Consider the following 19651-nt stretch of genomic DNA (forward strand, 5'->3'; position numbering starts at 1 on the left):
GGTCACAGGAGAGGTGCCAGAGGACTGGAGGACAGCAAATGTGGTACCATTATTCACGAAGGGTAGCAGGGATAAACCAGGTAATTACAGGCTGGTGAGTCTAACGTCAGTGGTAAAGTAACTATTGGAAAAACTTCTGAGGGACAGGATTAAACTCCACTTGGAGAGGCAGGGATTAATCAGTGATAGTCATCATGGCTTTGCCAGGGGGAGATCATGTCTTACAAACTTGATTGAATTTTTCAAGGAGGTGACTAGATGTGTAGATGAGAGTAAAGCAGTTGATGTAAAGTACATGGACTTCAGTAAGGCTTTTCATAAGGTCCTGCATGGGAGATTGCTTAAGAAGATAAGAGCCCATGGGATCCAGGGTAATTTGGCAAATTGGATCCAAAATTGGCTTAGTGGAAGCAGGCAGAGGGTGATGGTCGAGGGTTGTTTTTGCGATTAGAAGCCTGTGACCAGTGGTGTACTGCAGGGATTGGTGCTGGGACCCTTTCTATTTGTAGTGTACATTAATGATTTAGACGTGAATATAGGAGGTATGATCAGTAAGTTCGCAGATAACATGAAAATTGGTGGTGTCGTAAATAGTGAGGTGGAAAGCCTTAGATTACAGGATGATATCGATGGGTTGGTAAGACGGGCAAAGCAGTGGCAAATGGAATTTCATCCTGAGAAGTGTGAGGTGATGCATTTTGGGAGGACTAACAAGGCAAGGGAATATACAATGGGTGGTAGGAGCCTAGGAAGTATGGAGGGTCAGAAGGACCTTGTGTACTTGTCCATCGATCACTGAAGGCAGCAGCGCAGGTAGGTGAGGTGGTTAGGAAGGCATATAGGATACTTGCCTTTATTAGCCGAGGCATAGAATATAAGAGCAGGGAGGTTATGATGGAGCTGTATAAAATGCTAGTTAGGCCATAGGTGGAGTACTGTGTACAGTTCTGGTTGCGACACTATAGGAAGGATGTGATTGCACTGGAGAGGGTGCAGAGGAGATTCACCAGGATGTTGCCTGGGCTGGAGAATTTCAGCTATGAACAGAGACTGGATAGGCTAGGATAAAAGCAACATACTGCGGATGCTGGAAATCTGAAATAAAAACAAGAAATGCTGGAACCACTCGGCAGGTCTGGCAGCATCTGTGGAAAGAGAAGCAGAGTTAACGTTTCGGGTCAGTGACCCTTCTTCGGAAGGCTAGGGTTGTTTTCCTTAGAGCAGAGAAAGCTGAGGGTGTACCTGATTGAGGTATACAAAATTATGAGGGGCATAAATAGGGTAGATAGGAAGAAACTTTTTCCCTTAGCGGAGATTTCAATAACCAGGGGGCATAGATTTAAGGTAAGGGGCAGGAGGTTTAGAGGGGATTTGCGGAAAAATATTTTCATCCAGAGGGTGGTTGGAATCTGGAACACACTGCCTGAAGGGGTGGTAGAGGTAGGGACCCTCACAACATTTAAGTATCTAGATGAGCACTTGAAATGCCATCGCATACAAGGCTACAGGCCAAGTGCTGGAAAATGGGATTAGAATAGATAGGTGCTTGATGGCCGGCATGGACACTATGGGCCGAAGGGCCTGTTTCTCTGCTGTATCACTCTATGACCTCTTGAAGTCTATCACTATCCCCCTCACAGTTCACAATACTTTGAAGTTTGGTGTCATCTGCAAATCTTGAAATTGTGTCCTTTACACCCAAGTCTAAGACATTAATATATATCAAGAAAAGCAGTGGTCCCAGTACTGACCCCTGGGGAGCCCCCCTGTACACATTCCTCTAGTCCGAAAGGCCATTCACCACTACTCTCTGTTTCCTGTCACTCAGCCAACTTCGTATCCATGCTGTCACTTTCCCTTTTATTCCATGGGCTTCAACTTTGCTAGGAAGCCTATTATGTGGTGTTTTTATCAAAAGCCTTTTGGCAGTCCATATACATCACATTACCCTCATCAGCCATCTCTGTTACCCCATCAAAAAACTCAATCAAGTTGGTTAAACACAGTTTGCCTTTAACAAATCCATGCTGGTTTTCCTTAATTAATCCACACTTGTCCAAGTGTCCCAAATCATTGTTTCTAAAGGCTTCCCCATCACCAAGGTTAAACTGACTGCCCTGTAGTTGCTGGGTTTATCCTTACACTCTTTTCTGAACATGGGTGTAACATTTGCAATTCTCCAGTCCTCTGGCATCACTCCCGTATCTAAGGTGGATTGAAAGATTATGGCCGGTACTTCTGTAATTTCCACCCTTATTCCCTCAGCATCCTCAGATGCATCCCATCTGCTCCTTTTGAGGATGTAACTAGTAGAATAGGTAAGGGCGAACCAGTGGATGTGGTGTATTTAGATTTTCAGAAGGCTTTTGATAAGGTCCCACGTAACAGGTTAGTGTGCAAAATTAAAGCACATGGGATTGGGGGTAATATACTGGCATTGGTTGAGAATTGGTTGACAGACAGGAAACAGAGAGTAGGAATAAACAGGTCTCTTTCTGGGTGGCAGGCAGTGACTAGTGGGGTACCAGAGGGATCAGTGTTTGGGCCCCAGCTATTCACAATATATATTAATGACTTGGGTGAGGGAACTAAATGTAACATTTCTAAGTTTGCAGACGACACAAAGTGGGGGGTGGGGAGGGGAATGTGAGTAGTGAGGAGGACGCAAAGAGGCTCCAATGTGATTTGGACAAGTTGGGTGAGTGGGCAAATGCATGGCAGATGCAGTATAATGTGGATAAATGTGAGGTTATCCACTTTGGTTGTAAAAAAAGAAAGGCAGATTATTATCTGAATGGCAAAAGATTGGGAAAGGGGGAGGTGCAACGAGACCTGGGTGTTCTTGTACACCAGTCGCTGAAAGCAAGCATTCAGGTGCAGCAAGCAATTAGGAAAGTGAATGGGAAGTTGGCCTTCATTGCAAGAGGATTTGAGTACAGGAGCAAGGATGTCTTACTGCAGTTATACAGGGCCTTGGTGAGACCACATCTGGAGTATTGTGTGCCGTTTTGGTCTCCTTATCTGAGGAAGGATGTTCTTGCCATGGAGGGAGTGCAAAGAAGATTTACTAGGCTGATTCCTGGGATGGCAAGATTGACGTATGAGGAGAGATTGGGTCGACTAGGCCTATATTCACTAGAGTTTAGAAGAATGACAGGGGATCTCATAGAAACCTGTAAAATTCTAACGGGACTAGACAGGCTAGATGCAGGGAGGATGTTCCCGATGGCTGGGGAGTCCAGAACCAGGGGTCACAGTCTCAGGATATGAGGTATGCCACTTAGAACCAAGATCAGCAGAAATCTCTTCACTCAGAGGGTGGTGAACCTGTGGAATTCTCTACCACAGAAGGCAGTGGAGGCCAAGTTATTAAATATATTCAAGAAGGAGATATATTTCTTAATGCCAACGGGATCAAGGGATATAGGGAGAAAGCGGGAATAGGGTACTGAATTAGGCAATCAGCCATGATCTTTTTTGAATGGCGGAGCAGACCCAAGGGGCCGAATGGCCTACTCCTGCTCCTATTTTCTATGTTTCTCCTGGTGACTTATCATCTTTTAAGCAGAGCCAGCCTTTCTAATACCTCCTCTTTATCAATTGTTAATCCGTCCATTATCTCAACTACCTCCTCTTTCACTTGGACTTTGGCAGCATCTTCTTCCTTTGTAAAGACAGATGCAAAGTACTCATTTGGTACCTCAGCCATACCTTCTGCCTCTATGTGTAAATCCCCTTTTTGGTCCCTAATCAGCTCCACTCCTCTTCTTACTACCATTTTACTATTTATATGCCTTTAGAAGACTTTTCAATTTCATTTTCTGTGAGCTGCCAGTCTCTTATCTTATTTTCTTTTTCATTTCCTTGCTGATATTTGGGAGTCTTCTCAAAAGAGTGGCAATTGTCTGGATTGTTATTTTCCTACATTTTGTGTTGCCTTGAGAAGATGGTGTTTGGTCTTCTTAATTGGCTGCATTCCTTATGATGATATTTGTGGGAAAAATGCTGTAAGAAATGATCTCAAATGTGTCCTGAAAATGGAGTCAGGAGTTATCCGAATTCTACGAAACCAAAATGGCCAATGCGAAAATGAAATGACAAAGGCTTGTGTAAAAAAAAATCCTTACAAGAACTAGGAAGCATAAACCATTAAGGGCAGAGATTCAGATAGCTTGTTAGGAGAAATAAACATGTGAATCCTTATGCTCTTTGTTGAAAGAGACTAAGAAATGAGGGGGGAATGCCACCCGGCATATCTGGATTTTGATGCTGCATTAACCTGAGGTCCTCAGGGATACCAACCTCCTGTTTGAGGTGATTGACAAGTAATAAGGTGAACTCTCCTAATACTTTTCACTCCGACTGGTAAATGACAAATTCCAGTCGGCTGCTTTGATAATCAAGGATATAAGGTGATGCTTTGTTAGTTATATTGCAGACTTTGAGGACATTGTTATGACCAGATGAAAAAGGTGTCTCCGGGTCCGTTACTATCTTCATCTGGTCTTATTGTAGCAGGGTTTAATTTTAAACACACTGTGTTTTGAGGTCCCCCTTTGTTAATTCTTGTTCACAGCTTTCCTATTATAAGGCAAAGAAATGAGCACAAAAAGGCTTTCTTTGGTTTAAAGAAGAAAACTGAAATTTATTAAACTTACTTAAACTTAAACTCTAATATGGTTCACGCCTGCCGATATACGACATGCCCACGCTAGCATGCACACATGATATACACATGCAGATAGGGACAGAAAAGAAGATAAAGTGGAACAGTTTGAGGCAATATCTTGTTAGTGTGCTTCGAGCTCACTGTTGTCCTTGATTGAAGATATGATCTTGCGTTTCATTGGGGCCCAGTATTATTCTTAAACCTTGTTCACGTAGCAGACTTTTCTCTCTCTGAGTTTACATGTCTTCAATGGTTTCCGAAGCTGGTAAGAGCAAGATGAGGCCAGACAGGAGAGAGATGTTCTCAAACCAGAAGCCAGGAGCTTTCTGATTTCAAAATCTGCTCTTCCAGCTTAAAACTCCCCTAGTAGGCCAGCAGGTGGTCATGTAACCAACTGGTTTGACTAGGTCTCTTCTGTGTATTGGGGCACAGACTGGTTCCCTTTGTTTCCATACTGTCTGGTACTATGCAAATATCTTTCCAGTCACGTGCTTGCAATTTTAAGTTTTAATATTCATGTGGCGAAATCATGTATACCTCAGTCTTGGCAAGTGGGGGGTTTGCCTGACAATACCCTGTCTGCCACTCGTTGCCAGCGATACACCGTAGACAGTGCAAGTCACAACTCAAATATATAGAAGGGTGGTGAGGAAAAAACCTTGGTATATAGTGATTTTTGTTTGCAGACTAACTCCTCATTCCTGCTTGAGTCTCCACTCAAATTTGTCAAAGCTGAAGCTGGCCCTGCCAATCCAGTGAGTCATGTCATTGATTGTAGTTTCTGTAAAAGGAGGTAATAGAATTTGTCTGTGACCTTACTTGGTACGTATTGATCGGAACTGCGGGGTGGGGGAGGGGGCGGGGGGGGTGGGGGGGGGTGGTGTGCGACTGGATGACCAGGTATGGGCTGCAGAATGAGTTATGAAGTTGACTGTAAGGCCAAAGCATTGTGCCGCCTGAATAAAGAAGTCCAACAGCAGCAGCAAAATATCCTCGAGACTGTCGGTGAGTAATGTGTCATCATCAGCAAAATAAAAAGGTCACAAACAGTTATCCCCATTACTTATTCTTTTGCATGCAGCTGACAAAGGTTGAAGATGCTGCCATCTGTGCAGTACTAAATATAGATTCCCGTCACAGTTCTTGAACACGTTGAGCAGCACCATAGCAAACAAAATGTTGAACAGGGTTGGGGTATGAATACAACCATGTCTGATGCTGTGATGGACTACAAATGGTGATGAGACATGGCTTACCTCTATTACTCAGGTTATCATACCAACATATAATTGCCAGATACTATTTACAATTCTGCCAAAGCATCTGTACTTCAGAAGAATTTATAAGTGCACCATTCACAGAATCAAATGCCTTTGTGTGGTCAACAAAAACCAGAGTTTCTGGTGCTCTTCTCTACACACCTCTGGATTTGGCAGGCTGAAAAAAATCATGTCAGATATTCCACGACCAATCCAAAAGCAACATACGAATTAGAAACAGGAGTAGGCCACTCGGCCCTTCAAGCCTGCTCCACCATTCAATAAATTCATGGCTGAACTGATGACTCCACATTTCCACCTACCCCCAATAATCTTCCACCACCTTGCTTATCAAGAATCTGTCTACCTCTGCCTTAAAAATATTCAAAGACTCTGCTTCCACTGCCTTTTGAGGAAGAGAATTCCAAAGACTCAGGATTCTCTGAGAGAAAAAAATGTCTCCTCATCTCTGTCTTAAATGGGCGACCCCTTATTCTTAAACAGTGACCTATAGGTCTAGATTCTCCCACAAGACCCCTCAGGATCTTGTATGTTTCAATCAAGTCGCTTCTTACTCTTCTAAATTCCAGCGGATACAAGCCTCACCTGTCCAATCTTTCCTCGTAAGACAGCCCGCCCATTCCAGGTATTAGTCGAGTAAACCTTCTCTGTACTGCCTCCAACGCATTTACATCCTTCCTTAAATAAGGAGGCCAATACTGTACACAGTACTCCAGATGTGGTCTCACCAATGCCCTGTATAGCTGAAGCATAACCTCACTACTTTTGTATTCAATTCCCCTTGCGAAAAACGATAACATTCTATTAGCTTTCCTAATTATGTGCTGTACCTGCATACTAACTTTTTGCAAATTCATGCATGAGGACACCCAGATCCCTCTGCATCTCAGAGCTCTGCAATCTTTCACTATTTAGATAACATGTTCCTTTTTTATTCTTTCTGCCAAAGTGGACAATTTCCCACTTTCCAACATGATACTCCATTTGCCAGATCACTCATTTAACCTTTTTATATCCCTTTGTAGCCCCTTATGTCCTCTTCACAAGTTACTGTCCTAACTATCTTTGTGTCATCAGCAAATTTAGCAACCGTACCTTTGGTCCCTTCATCCAAGTCATTTATATAAATTGTAAAAAGTAGAGGCCCCAGCACAGATCCCTGTGGCACACTTCTTGTTACATCTTGCCAACCAGAAAATGACCCATTTATGCCATCTCTGTTTCCTGTTAGCTAGCCAATCTTCTATCCATGCCAATATGTTGCCCCCTACATCATGAGCTTTTATTTTCTGCAATACCCTTCGATGTGCCACCTCATCAAACGCCTTCTGGAAATCTAAGTACAATGCATTCACTGGTTCCCCTTTATCCACAGCATGTGTAACTCCCTCAAAGAACTCCAATAAATTGGTTAAACATGATTTCCCTTTCATAAAACCATGTTGACTCTGCCTGATTGCCTTCATTTTTCTAAATGCCCTGTTATAACGTCTTTAATAATAGCTTCTAACATTTCCCTAAGACAGATGTTAAGCTAACTGGCCTGCAGTTTCCTGCTTTCTGTCTCCCTCCCTTTTTGATTAAAGCAGTTACATTCGATATTTTCTAATCTAACGGAACCTTCCCCGAATCTAGAGAATTTTGGAAAATTAAAATTAACGCATCAACTATCTCACTAGTCACTTCTTTTAACACCCTAGGATGAAGTCCATCAGGACCCAGAGACTTATCAGCCCACAGCTCCAACAATTTGCTCAGTACCACTTCCCTGGTGATTGTAATTTTCTTGAGTTCCTCCCTCCCTTCCATTTCCTGACTTACAGCTAATACTGGGATGTTACTTGTATCCTCAATAGTGAAGACCGTTGCAAAATATCTGTTCAATTCATCTGCCATCTCCTTATTATCCAAAACTAATTCTCCAGACTCACTTTCTATAGGACCAACGCTCACTTTGTTAACTTTTCTTTTTAAAATATCTATAGAAACTTTTACTATCTGCCTTTATATTTCTAGCTAGCTTTCTCTCGTACTCTAATTTTACCTTCCTTATCAATCTTTCAGTCATTCTCTGCTGTTTTTTATATTCTGTCCAATCTTCTGACCTGCCTCCCATCTTTGCACAATTATCAGCTTTTTCTTTAAGTTTGATACTATCTTTAACTGTTTTAGTTAACCATGAATGGCGAGTCCCACCCTTGGAATTTTTCTTCCTCGTTGAAATGTAGCTATTCTGTGTATTCTGAAATATCCGCTTAAATGTCTGCCACTGCATCTCTATTGACCTATCCCTTAAACTAATTTGCCAGTTCACTTTAGCTAACTCCGCTTTCATGCCCTCATAATTGCCCTTATTTAAGTTTAAAATACTCGTCTCGGACCCACTCTTCTCTCCCTCAAACTAAATGTAAAATTCGATCATATTATGATCGCTGCTACCTAGGGGCGTCCTAACTATGAGGTCATTAATAAATCCTATCTCGTTGCACAATACCAGGTCTAGTATAGCCTGCTCTCTGGTTGGCTCCACAACGTATTGTTCCAAGAAATTATCCCGAAAACATCCTATGTACTCCTCATCGAGGCTACCTCTGCCCATCTGATTTTTCCAGTCTATCTGTAGGTTAAAATCCCCCATAATTATCGCTATACCTTTCTGACAAGCTGTCATTATTTGTTCCTTTATACCCCGTCCTACAGTGTGGTTACTGTTAGGGGGCCTGTACACCACTTCCACAAGTGACTTCTTGCCTTTATGATTTCGCATCTCTACCCAAACTGCTTCTACATCCTGGTCTCCTGAACTTAGGCCATCCCTCTCTATTGCGCTAATACCATCATTAATTAATAGAGCTACCCCTCCACCTTTTCTGAGCTTCCTATCCTCCTTAAATGCCATGTATCCTTCAATATTCAGGTCCCAATCTAAGCCGGCCTCAGCCATGTCTATGTGATGGCTATCAGATCGTACTTATTTATTTCTATTTGCGCTCTCAGTTCATCTGTTTTGTATTGAATGCTACGTGCATTCAGATACAGAGCCTTTCGTTCTGTCCTTTTATTATTTTTGTAACCTCTAGCCTAATCTGTTGATTTACTCTTAGATTTGTACGCTCTGTACCTTCCTGTCACAGCCTGTTTATCATTTCCCATATTAATACCTTATTCTCTTGCCTTGTCTCTGCTCCTTGATTTACCATATCTTCCCAAATTTGATCCCTTGCGCCCACTATTCAGTTTAAAACCCTCTCGACCGCCCTAGTTATGCGGCTCGCTAGAACACTGGACCCAGCACTGTTCAGGTGTAGACCGTCCCAACGGTGCAGCCACCACTTTCCCCAGTACTGGTGCCAGTGCCCCACGAATCGGAACCTACTTCTACCACACCAGTCTTTGAGCCACACATTAATTTCTCTAATTTTATTTGCCCTATGCCAATTTGCACGTGGTTCAGTTAATAATTCAGAGATTATTATCTTTGAGGTTCTGCTTAATTTGGTGCCAAGCTCCTCATACTGACTATGCAGAACCTCTTTCCTTGTCCTGCCTATATCGTTGGTGCCTACATGGACCACGACGACTAGATCCTCCCCCTCCCACTGTAGGTTCCTCTCCAGTCCTGAGCAGATGTCCCGAACCTTGGCAACACCGCCGTCTAGACTCTTGCTCTTTGCTGCAGAGAACAGTGTCAATCCCCCTAACTATACTGTCCCCTACTGCCACTAAATTCCTTTTTTCTCCCTCCACTTGAATGGCTTTCTTGGAGAATTTTTTCCACCAGCTGTTCATTTAGTTGGCATAGCATGATATGGGTCAGAATTCTACCAACTTCTGAGAAAAGCAAAATTCTGCAGTGACTCTTGCAGCAAAAGCCATCACCTTTGTGGTTGTAGAGATGGGCCAAAGGCCGTCTTTAGCATCTTGCCAAACAGTCTCATGTTCCCACATTTTGTTGTAGATGACGAGGAGTCATGTCTTAAACTTGTGGCAAACTCTTTGCAAATTGGTTTTCAGTTGGGATGGCAAACTGGTCTTACACAGGTAGTTGTGATACATTGTTTACTGCACCAACAGAGACTGCAGAGGGGCAGTTGATGACTTGATGAAATGGCTGGCCCAGCATTCCAAGATCTCTGATTATCAGCTGGTAACTTAGTCCCATCTTCAGGGTAAGGATAGTACCACCTGTTTTTAATCCATACACAGTCTGTAGCTCAAAGATGTACGAGTGGTAAATCCCACATGATTTCTTGCTGAGGAGTTAAAGTGATGGTGCTAAGGATTTGTTGGATGGTCTGAATAAAAATTCTTGTCTGTGTACCAATCCCATGGTCTTATATGGTGCTCCGACAATGGAGTTGGGTAAGGAATTCCAGCAATAATAAGGACTACCTCATCAAGTCAGGATGATATGTGATTTGGAGGGAACCTTGACAGCGATGATGCTTCCCTGATATTGGTGCTCTCTTCTCACTATTAGAGTTGGGAGGTTATGTAGATGCAAGCTTGGTCATAGTCATAGAGTCATAGAGTTATACAGCACAGAAACAGGCCCTTCGGCCCATCATGTCTGTGCAGGCCATCAAGCACCTTTCTGTTCTAATCCCATTTTCCAGCACTTGGCCCGTAGCCTTGTGTGCTGTGGAGTTTCAAGTGCTCATCTACATACTTCTTAAATGTTATGAGGGTTCCTGCCTCTATCATCCCTTCAAGCAGTGTGTTCAAGATACCAACCACCCTCTGGGTGAAAGCATTTTTCCTCAAATCCCCTCTAAACCTCCTGCCCCTTACCTCAAATCATGCCCCCTGGTTATTGACACCTCCATTAAGGGAAAAGGTTTCTTCTTATCTATCCTATTAATGCCCCTCATAATTTTGTATACCTCAATCAGCTCCCCCTTCAGCGTTCTCTGCTCTAAGGAAAACAACCCTAGCCTATCCAGTCTCTCTTCATAGCTGAAATTCTCCAGCCCAGGCAACATCCTGGTGAATCTCCTCTGCACCCTCCCCAGTGCAATCACATCCTTCCTATGTGGTGCCCAGAACTGCACACAGCACTCCAGCTGTGGCCTAACTAATGTTTTATACAGCTCTAACATAACTTTGCTGCTCTTATATTCGATGCCTCAGCTAATAAAGGCAAGTATCCCATATGCCTTCCTAACCACCTTATCTACCTGTGCTGCTGCCTTCAGTGATCTATGGACAAGTACACCAAGGTCCCTCTGACCTTCTGTACTTCCTAGGGTCCTACCATCCATTGCATATTCCCTTGCTTTGTTAGTCTTCCCAAAATGCATCACCTCACACTTCTCAGGATGAAATTCCATTTGCCACTGCTCTGCCCATCTTACCAACCCACCTATATCATCCTGTAATCTAAGGCTTTCCTCCTCACTATTTACCACACCACCAATTATCGTGTCATCTGCGAACATACTGATCATACCTCCATTATTCACGTCTTAATCATTAATGTACACTACAAACAGCAAGGGTCCCAGCACCGATCCCTGTGGTACACCACTGATCATAGGCTTCCACTCGCAAAAACAACCCTCGACCATCACCCTCTGCCTCCTGCCACTAAGCCAATTTTGGATCCAATTTGCCAAATTATCCTGGATCCCATGGGCTCTTACCTTCTTAACCAATCTCTCATGTGGGACCTTATCAAAAGCCTTACTGAGGTCCATGTAGACTACATCAACTGCTTTACCCTCATTTACACATCTAGTCACCTCCTCCAAAAATTCAATCATGTTTGTTAGACATGATCTCCCCCTGACAAAGCCATGCTGACTATCCCTGATTTATCCCTGCCTCTCCAAGTGGAGATTAATCCTGTCCCTCAGAATTTTTCCAATAGTTTCTCTACCACTGATGTTAGACTCACAGGCCTGTAATTACCTGGTTTATCCCTGCTACCCTTCATGAATAATGTACCACATTCACTGTCCTCCAGTCCTCTGACACCTCTCCTGTGGCCACAGAGGATTTGATTTGAAAATTTGTGTCAGAGTCCCTGCTATCTCCTCCCTTGCCTCACCTAAAAGTCTGGTATACATCTCATCTGGGCCTGGGGACTTATCCACTTTTAAGACCGCTAAAACAACTCCCTTTCAATGTTAATTCATTCGAGTATATCACAATCCCCCTCCCTGATCTCTACAACTATATCGTCCTGCTCCATAGTGAACCCAGATGAAAAGTAATCATTTAAAACCTCACCTATGTCCTCCGGCTCCACACACAGATTGCCACTTTGATTCCTAAAGGGCTCTACTCTTTCCCTGGCTATCCTCTTGCCCTTAATATCCTTATAAAATGCCTTGGGATTTTCCTTTATCTTGCCCGCCAGTGTTTTTTCATGTCCCCTCTTCGCTCTGCTAATTAGTTTTTAAAGTACCCCCCTACACTTTCTATACTCCTCTAGGGCCTCTGCTGTTTTCAGCACTCTGAATCTGCCATAAGCCTCCTTTTGTTTCTTTATCCAATCCTTATATCCCTTGACATTCAGGGTTCCCTGGACTTGTTGGTCCTACCCTTCACCTTTACAGGAACATGTTGGCCCCGAACTGTCACCACCATATATTGGTGGTTCGCTGCACTGCATCCTGCAGCCAACTTTCCTGCTAAGATTTTTTTGTAGTGTGCGGGCCCTTTAAATTTTTTTGCGTGGTAACTTCATGGGACCAACTTGTGTGTGGCCTGTGTGGCACCTTTCGGGTTGCTGCATAGCCTAGAAGGAACACCGACTGCAGCCAAATTGCACTGGTGGACACTGATTCTGATGGTAAGAATGCTGAGCACACTGCTTTGTCCTACAAGGGATCAGGTTTTGAGTGTTGTTGCAGCTGCACCTATCAAGGTGAGTGGACGCTGCTGATTGGGGTCTTGTTTCAACAACTTTGTGGTGTCAAGAGGTTAGTGACTCATTGCAGAGTATCCAGTTCTTTAGCCATATTGTTGATATGACTGATTCACTGTGAGCCCCGAGATGGTGATAGTGCGGGAATTCGGTGATGGTGGTATCGAACGTCAGAGAGGTGTGATTGGATCTTTTCTTATTGAAGATGGTTTTTGCCTGACACTTAGGTGATGTGAATTTTGTCTGTCACTTAGCAGGGAGTCAAGATTTTTCCCGAGTGCTGCTTTAGGCTCTATCATTATCGGAGGAGTTGTGAATTAAGTTGAACACTATAGAATCATTAGCAAAGGGCCCGACTCAAATCTTATAAGAAAGGGAAGGTTAATTGAGGCAGCTGAAGATGGTCAAAGCTATTATCCTGAGAAATACCTGCGGTGGATGTCTTGGGACAATTAAGATTGGCTTCCAACCACCATGACCATCTTTCTTTCTGTTAGATTTGACTTTGGCCACTGGCGAGTTTTCCCCTGGTCCCCATTGACCTCAGTTTTACTAGGGCACCTTAGTGCCATGTTAGGTCAAATGCTGCCTTGATGTCAAAGGCAGTTCCTCTCACCTCTTCTCTGCTATTCAGCTCTGGGTTGCCATGCCTGTAACAAGGCTGTAATGCAGTCTGGTGCTATCTCATCCTTTTGGGACCTAAACAGATCAGCAAGCAGGTTATTGGTGTTTAAGTGTCACTTGACGGCACTACTGATGACTCCTTCTATTGCCTTGTTGATGATTGGAGGAAGCTGATCGGGAGGTAGTGGAGTTTGATTTACCAGGACATACCTGGGCAATTTACCACATTGTCAGGTAGATGCCAATATTGTGGATGCACTAGAACAGTTTGGCTATGGGCACGGCTAGTTATAATGCACCAGGCTTCATGACCCATAAGCTTTGCTGTGTCTAGTACATTAAGTTGCTTCTTAATGTCACTTCCAGTGAACTAAATTGGTCAGATGCCACCATGTGTGATCAATATGATCACTATCTTGGGAGAAAGCTGAGTAAGGTTGTCCACTCCACATTTTGGCTGAAGATGCTCACAAATATTTCTGTATTATCTCTTGCACTCTTCAGCTGGTGTCTGTCATAGCTGAGGATAGGGTTGTTTATGGAATCTCCGCCTCTTGTAATTGGCTGGTAGGCTGCAGAATTTTTCTGTCTCCTGGCTGGGGGACCACTTAGCTATGCCCATAATCTGTTGCCTGTGGCATTTAGCATTTAAATAGCCTGTGTTGTGGCTTCACTAGATTGAGGCCTCATTAAATAGTACGCCCAGTGTTGCTCTTGGCAAGCCTCTCTATACTGCCCACAAAGGTTGGTCTTTTGCCTTAGTGGTGATGAAGCAGTGAGACATGAGGTTACAAACACTGGTAATATACAAGCATATTTATGGGGACGTGAGAACAGGACTGTTAATTCAATGGTCATATCTGTAAGTCAAAAAATCCTGTACTAGAGCTTCCATATGACTCTTGCAACTGGCAGTGTGCTCTGCTTAGCAGCTTCTACTGGCTCCTGCTGCTCCTCATGATGGTTCTTCAGGGTCACTTATGATATTGCCTTTTTGCATAACAAAGTTGTGCAGCATACAATAGTCCTTGAAACCTTTGAAGGCATACCATATAAAGATGGAATTGTTTGCTCAAGCCAATAAGGCACTTGACTACCTATGAACAACTGATTGGCTTAAGTCACTGATGTCCCCAGGAGAAGTTTGAAATGATACAGAAGCATAAAAATTAATGGCTGTTGTGAATTTAACATCTACTAGTGGTGCTGTGCCTGTGAAAGAGTTTGGCTGAAGGCCTGTATGGAGCTTTTGACATAACTGTTATGATGTCCCTTGTAAATCACAGTCTTCACTTGTAGATTCTTGATTAGGGATACAGGTGGATGCATCATGTAGCTTAATATACCTTCATTAGTTCTCTTCTTGCTTAAAAAGTACAGATACGGAATTCCCATGGGTAAATCCCTATGGCACTATTGCAGTTGTTGAAAAAAAAGTAGTAGCATAACAATTGGAAAAAAAGATTCTGAAAACCCAAGTGACAACAGAAAAAGAACAAAATGACAAGAAAAATGGTGCAGTAATAAAATGGAAAATTTACTTAAAATTTTCTTACTGGAATTTTTATAAACACAAGACAGCCCCTAGTGTTTCTAGTCATCCATCTTATATGGAAGGGTAGGTAAGTGTAATACACAATTGTGAATGAAACTCCTTGGCAAGTTACCATTTTATGTTCAAAGGTCAGTGTGTTATCAATTGGAAAATCTACCCTACAACCAAAGCCTAGCAAAGGTTTAGAAATATTAAGCTAACTTGGTGCTAGATGTTGATAGAATTACAACCATTGTCATGGTCCTGTAGTTTTTTTCCGGAATATGCGGTTTGCCTTTAAGACTTGCAAGGGATCAGTATTGCTTTAAGAGCCGGCAAGCCTTAGGAGTTATAGGAAGGTACAGTTTCGTTGCCTTAGAAACAGCCATTTCGAGATTGCGATTCAAAGGCAGCATTCTCGTTACCATAGATACAGCCACTGGGAGTGAGCCTGATGCGATACATTTGTTACAATTTGAACTGGCTGTTCGGAAGACAGCTTGTTCTAACAGAACACAGACACAGAAGACACAACTGTGATGTTCAGAAGCCTGAAAAAGAGCTCTCAACCATTTAAACTGAAGGAATAGGATTTATTATTATCTCTCAAAATTCTAAAAAAGTCAAGCCAAAACAGAGATCTCTGGTAATTTAAATTGAAGAAAGGGAAGTTGGACTGTGACAATCTTTTATCCCTCAAAAACACTAAAGTCGGATTAATTCTGTTGAAAGTGTTTGCAAGTTATTAATTGTTGAAATTCGCTGGAGAAGGAAAGCAACATCCTGTGAGGACTTTGAGCAACATCCTGTGAGGACTTCAAGCAACATTGGACTGTAAATTTGCAAGGACTCTAATTTTCTATTTTCAATGTTGTTTATATCTTCATAGTGTTTAAGAATTTAGTTCTTCTAATTAGAGTTAATTTATTGATTTAAAGACACCTGCTCTGGTTAGCCTCGTTCGGGGGTTAATAGATGGTACAATTTGGCTGGGTCTTTCTTTAATTTGGAAAGTTTTAAATGATATGTTAGCCGATCTGTGGAACGACGGGATTGAATTAACAGTGCGTTGGTCCCACCACAATCAGAATCGTATATTTTGATTGGGGGCTTTGACAGGAGCGGTCGGTCGTAACACCATGAAAACAATATTCCCTTTAAAATTTAGTTGCTATGCGTGGCCTTTTTTTTCAGTGCACGGTCCCTTTAAAATGTTTGCGTGGCTGCGCGCACATGCCATTTATCACATAACAAGGCCTGCGAGATACCTTTCAGGCGGCTGTGCAACCACACAGCTTAGCGGGAACATTGCATGATAATGAGCACAAACATTGTTTTTGCAATATTTAAACATGACTGAGATTGCTTTGTGGCCAGGTGAACTATACAGACGAGGAAAGTCTCAATTCACTGCTGAGTTGGTTCAACTCATTTGGCATATCAGTAGGGGTGAGAAAGAAAATTAAAAATAGAAGGAAGTTGCTTTTATATAGAGCACCTTTATTGATCTCAGGGTATCACAAAGTGCTTCACAGGCAATACTTTTGAAATGTGATCACTTGGAATGTAAGGAAACAGGTGGCCAATTTGCTTAAGCAAGATGTAACTAACAGCAGTGAGATAAATGACTAGATAGTCTGTTTTTCAGTGATGCTAGTTAAAGGGTAAATGTTGGCCAGCACACTGTGACAACTGCCTCCACCCCCTTCTTCAATTAGTGACATGGGATTTTTTACATCCACCTAAGAAGGCAGACTGATTCACAATCCTTCAATAATGAAGCAGCCCATGCAGCCTTATGCAGTATCTGGGTAAAATTCCAACTGGCTGTTCAGGGGCAGAAAAAATTTGCAATCCCTATGTCCCAGGCAATGACCATCTTCAATAAGATCCAACCACACCCCCTGACCTTCAACGACACCACCATCGCCAAGTTCCTGCACCATGTTGATTTAACGTCTCATTCAAAAGATGGCACTTAAAACAATACAGAACTTTGGCAGATTATGTACTCAAATCTCTGGTGTCCAGCTTGAACCAACAACCTTCTGGCTTAGACAAAAGTGTCATCACTGAGTCAAGGCTGACTCCAGTATCAATGTCTTTATATTAGGGAAAATTTAACAATGGTTTTATTCATGATGACTATCCAACTCCCAGAGGTGGACATGAGATAAAGGTAAGATCTCACTTGGTAGTGAAACTCCTCCATAGTTGAACATTCACTGTCAAAGTCCACACATCAATAACAGCCACTTTGACAAGGAATTACAAGACAACTGGTGCTGTGAAACCATATGCCAGTAAGAGGTGAACATCTTCAGCAGAAGGAAGCATAAAGTGCTTGAAAAGAGGCGAAACATTTAAATTGTTTAAAATTTTTTTACTGTGTACTGTATTTTTAAATCAAGATAATACCTACAATATTGCCATAACTCAGATTGTAATTTCTTTTGGTTCTCAAATAGTATAATGAAGACATTGCACATGCACAGTGTTGTCACTGAGCTTAAAACTTCGACATTTGTAACAATGAGGGACACTATCATACCATTATGTTCATATATAAATAAAAATAAAGTTCACCTTATAAACACTTTTAACAACTTCCATTGGGGTGAAATACTTCTCAGAATGCTCCTGAAAAACCTTTAAAATCTGCTGTTCCCTCAAGTTTCTGTGAGCTATGTACTCTCTAATTTTATCAGATGCATCTTGCAGAACTGGGCCATGTCCTGGAATTCAAAACAAATATACACAGAATATCAGGAGGTGAATTATAAGGCAATGTTCTGATTGAGCAACTAGAAAACACCAGGACATTTATGAAAGGCTGAATACCCGAGATTTGGATGACGAGCTCTCTGTAACATATAAAATGGTTGAGCTTATTGTTCCACTTAGCTAAATATCTTATGGTTGTTTCTGTTCAGTATAGATCGGAACGATATATAAAAGCTGAGACATGCTGCTAGTTGAAAAAATAATCAATGGAGAGTTTGATTTCAGGTGTTCAAATATATTCATGGTATTACTGACGGCACGCGTCGAGTCGCTCTGAACAGGCTCCAGAAGCTGGCCGAGCGCGTCTACCCTGAGGCACAGTGTGGCTTTCGTGCAGAGAGATCGACTATTGACATGCTGTTCTCCCTTCGTCAGATACAGGAGAAATGCCGTGAACAACAGATGCCCCTCTACATTGCTTTCATTGATCTCACCAAAGCCTTTGACCTCGTCAGCAGACGTGGTCTCTTCAGACTACTAGAAAAGATCGGATGTCCACCAAAGCTACTAAGTATCATCACCTCATTCCATGACAATATGAAAGGCACAATTCAACATGGTGGCTCCTCATCAGAGCCCTTTCCTATCCTGAGTGGTGTGAAACAGGGCTGTGTTCTCGCACCCACACTTTTTGGGATTTTCTTCTCCCTGCTGCTTTCACATGCGTTCAAATCCTCTGAAGAAGGAATTTTCCTCCACACAAGATCAGGGGGCAGGTTGTTCAACCTTGCCCGTCTAAGAGCGAAGTCCAAAGTATGGAAAGTCCTCATCAGAGAACTCCTCTTTGCTGACGATGCTGCTTTAACATCTCACACTGAAGAATGCCTGCAGAGTCTCATCGACAGGTTTGCGTCTGCCTGCAATGAATTTGGCCTAACCATCAGCCTCAAGAAAACGAACATCATGGGGCAGGATGTCAGAAATGCTCCATCCATCAATATTGGCGACCACGCTCTGGAAGTGGTTCAAGAGTTCACCTACCTAGGCTCAACTATCACCAGTAACCTGTCTCTAGATGCAGAAATCAACAAGTGCATGGGTAAGGCTTCCACTGCTATGTCCAGACTGGCCAAGAGAGTGTGGGAAAATGGCGCACTGACACGGAACACAAAAGTCCGAGTGTATCAGGCCTGTGTCCTCAGTACCTTGCTCTACGGCAGCGAGGCCTGGACAACGTATGCCAGCCAAGAGCGACGTCTCAATTCATTCCATCTTCGCTGCCTTCGGAGAATACTTGGCATCAGGTGGCAGGACTATATCTCCAACACAGAAGTCCTTGAAGCGGCCAACACCCCCAGCTTATACACACTACTGAGTCAGCGGCGCTTGAGATGGCTTGGCCATGTGAGCCGCATGGAAGATGGCAGGATCCCCAAAGACACATTGTACAGCGAGCTCGCCACTGGTATCAGACCCACCGGCCGTCCATGTCTCCGTTATAAAGACGTCTGCAAACGCGACATGAAATCGTGTGACATTGATCACAAGTCGTGGGAGTCAGTTGCCAGCATTCGCCAGAGCTGGCGGGCAGCCATAAAGACAGGGCTAAATTGTGGCGAGTTGAAGAGACTTAGTAGTTGGCAGGAAAAAAGACAGAGGCGCAAGGGGAGAGCCAACTGTGCAACAGCCCCAACAAACAAATTTCTCTGCAGCACCTGTGGAAGAGCCTGTCACTCCAGAATTGGCCTTTATAGCCACTCCAGGCGCTGCTTCACAAACCACTGACCACCTCCAGGCGCGTATCCATTGTCTCTCGAGATAAGGAGGCCCAAAAGAAACTGACGGCACGTCTGTGAGATTTTCAGTGTGTTTTTAAAAAAAATTTTGCCTCCCTCAGCACTTCACTAATTCAGATTTCTAATTTGCTCTGATTTCATGCCTTCCTAATT

The 19651-nt window shown here is 43.0% G+C and overlaps 1 long non-coding RNA gene across 1 annotated transcript in view; it reads right to left on the bottom strand.

The window, feature by feature from the left end:
- LOC137360564 (uncharacterized) overlaps positions 1–17712 on the bottom strand; it is a 39552-nt gene extending 21840 nt beyond the window's left edge. Inside the window, exon 1 of the long non-coding RNA XR_010971920.1 lies at positions 17565–17712. This is a non-coding gene — a long non-coding RNA (uncharacterized lncRNA). The remainder of the gene's footprint in view (positions 1–17564) is intronic.
- Between the last annotated feature and the right edge of the window lie 1939 nt (positions 17713–19651).

Source organism: Heterodontus francisci, unplaced genomic scaffold (genome assembly GCF_036365525.1).
Source record: "Heterodontus francisci isolate sHetFra1 unplaced genomic scaffold, sHetFra1.hap1 HAP1_SCAFFOLD_1949, whole genome shotgun sequence".
Classification (NCBI taxonomy): Eukaryota; Metazoa; Chordata; class Chondrichthyes; order Heterodontiformes; family Heterodontidae; genus Heterodontus; species Heterodontus francisci.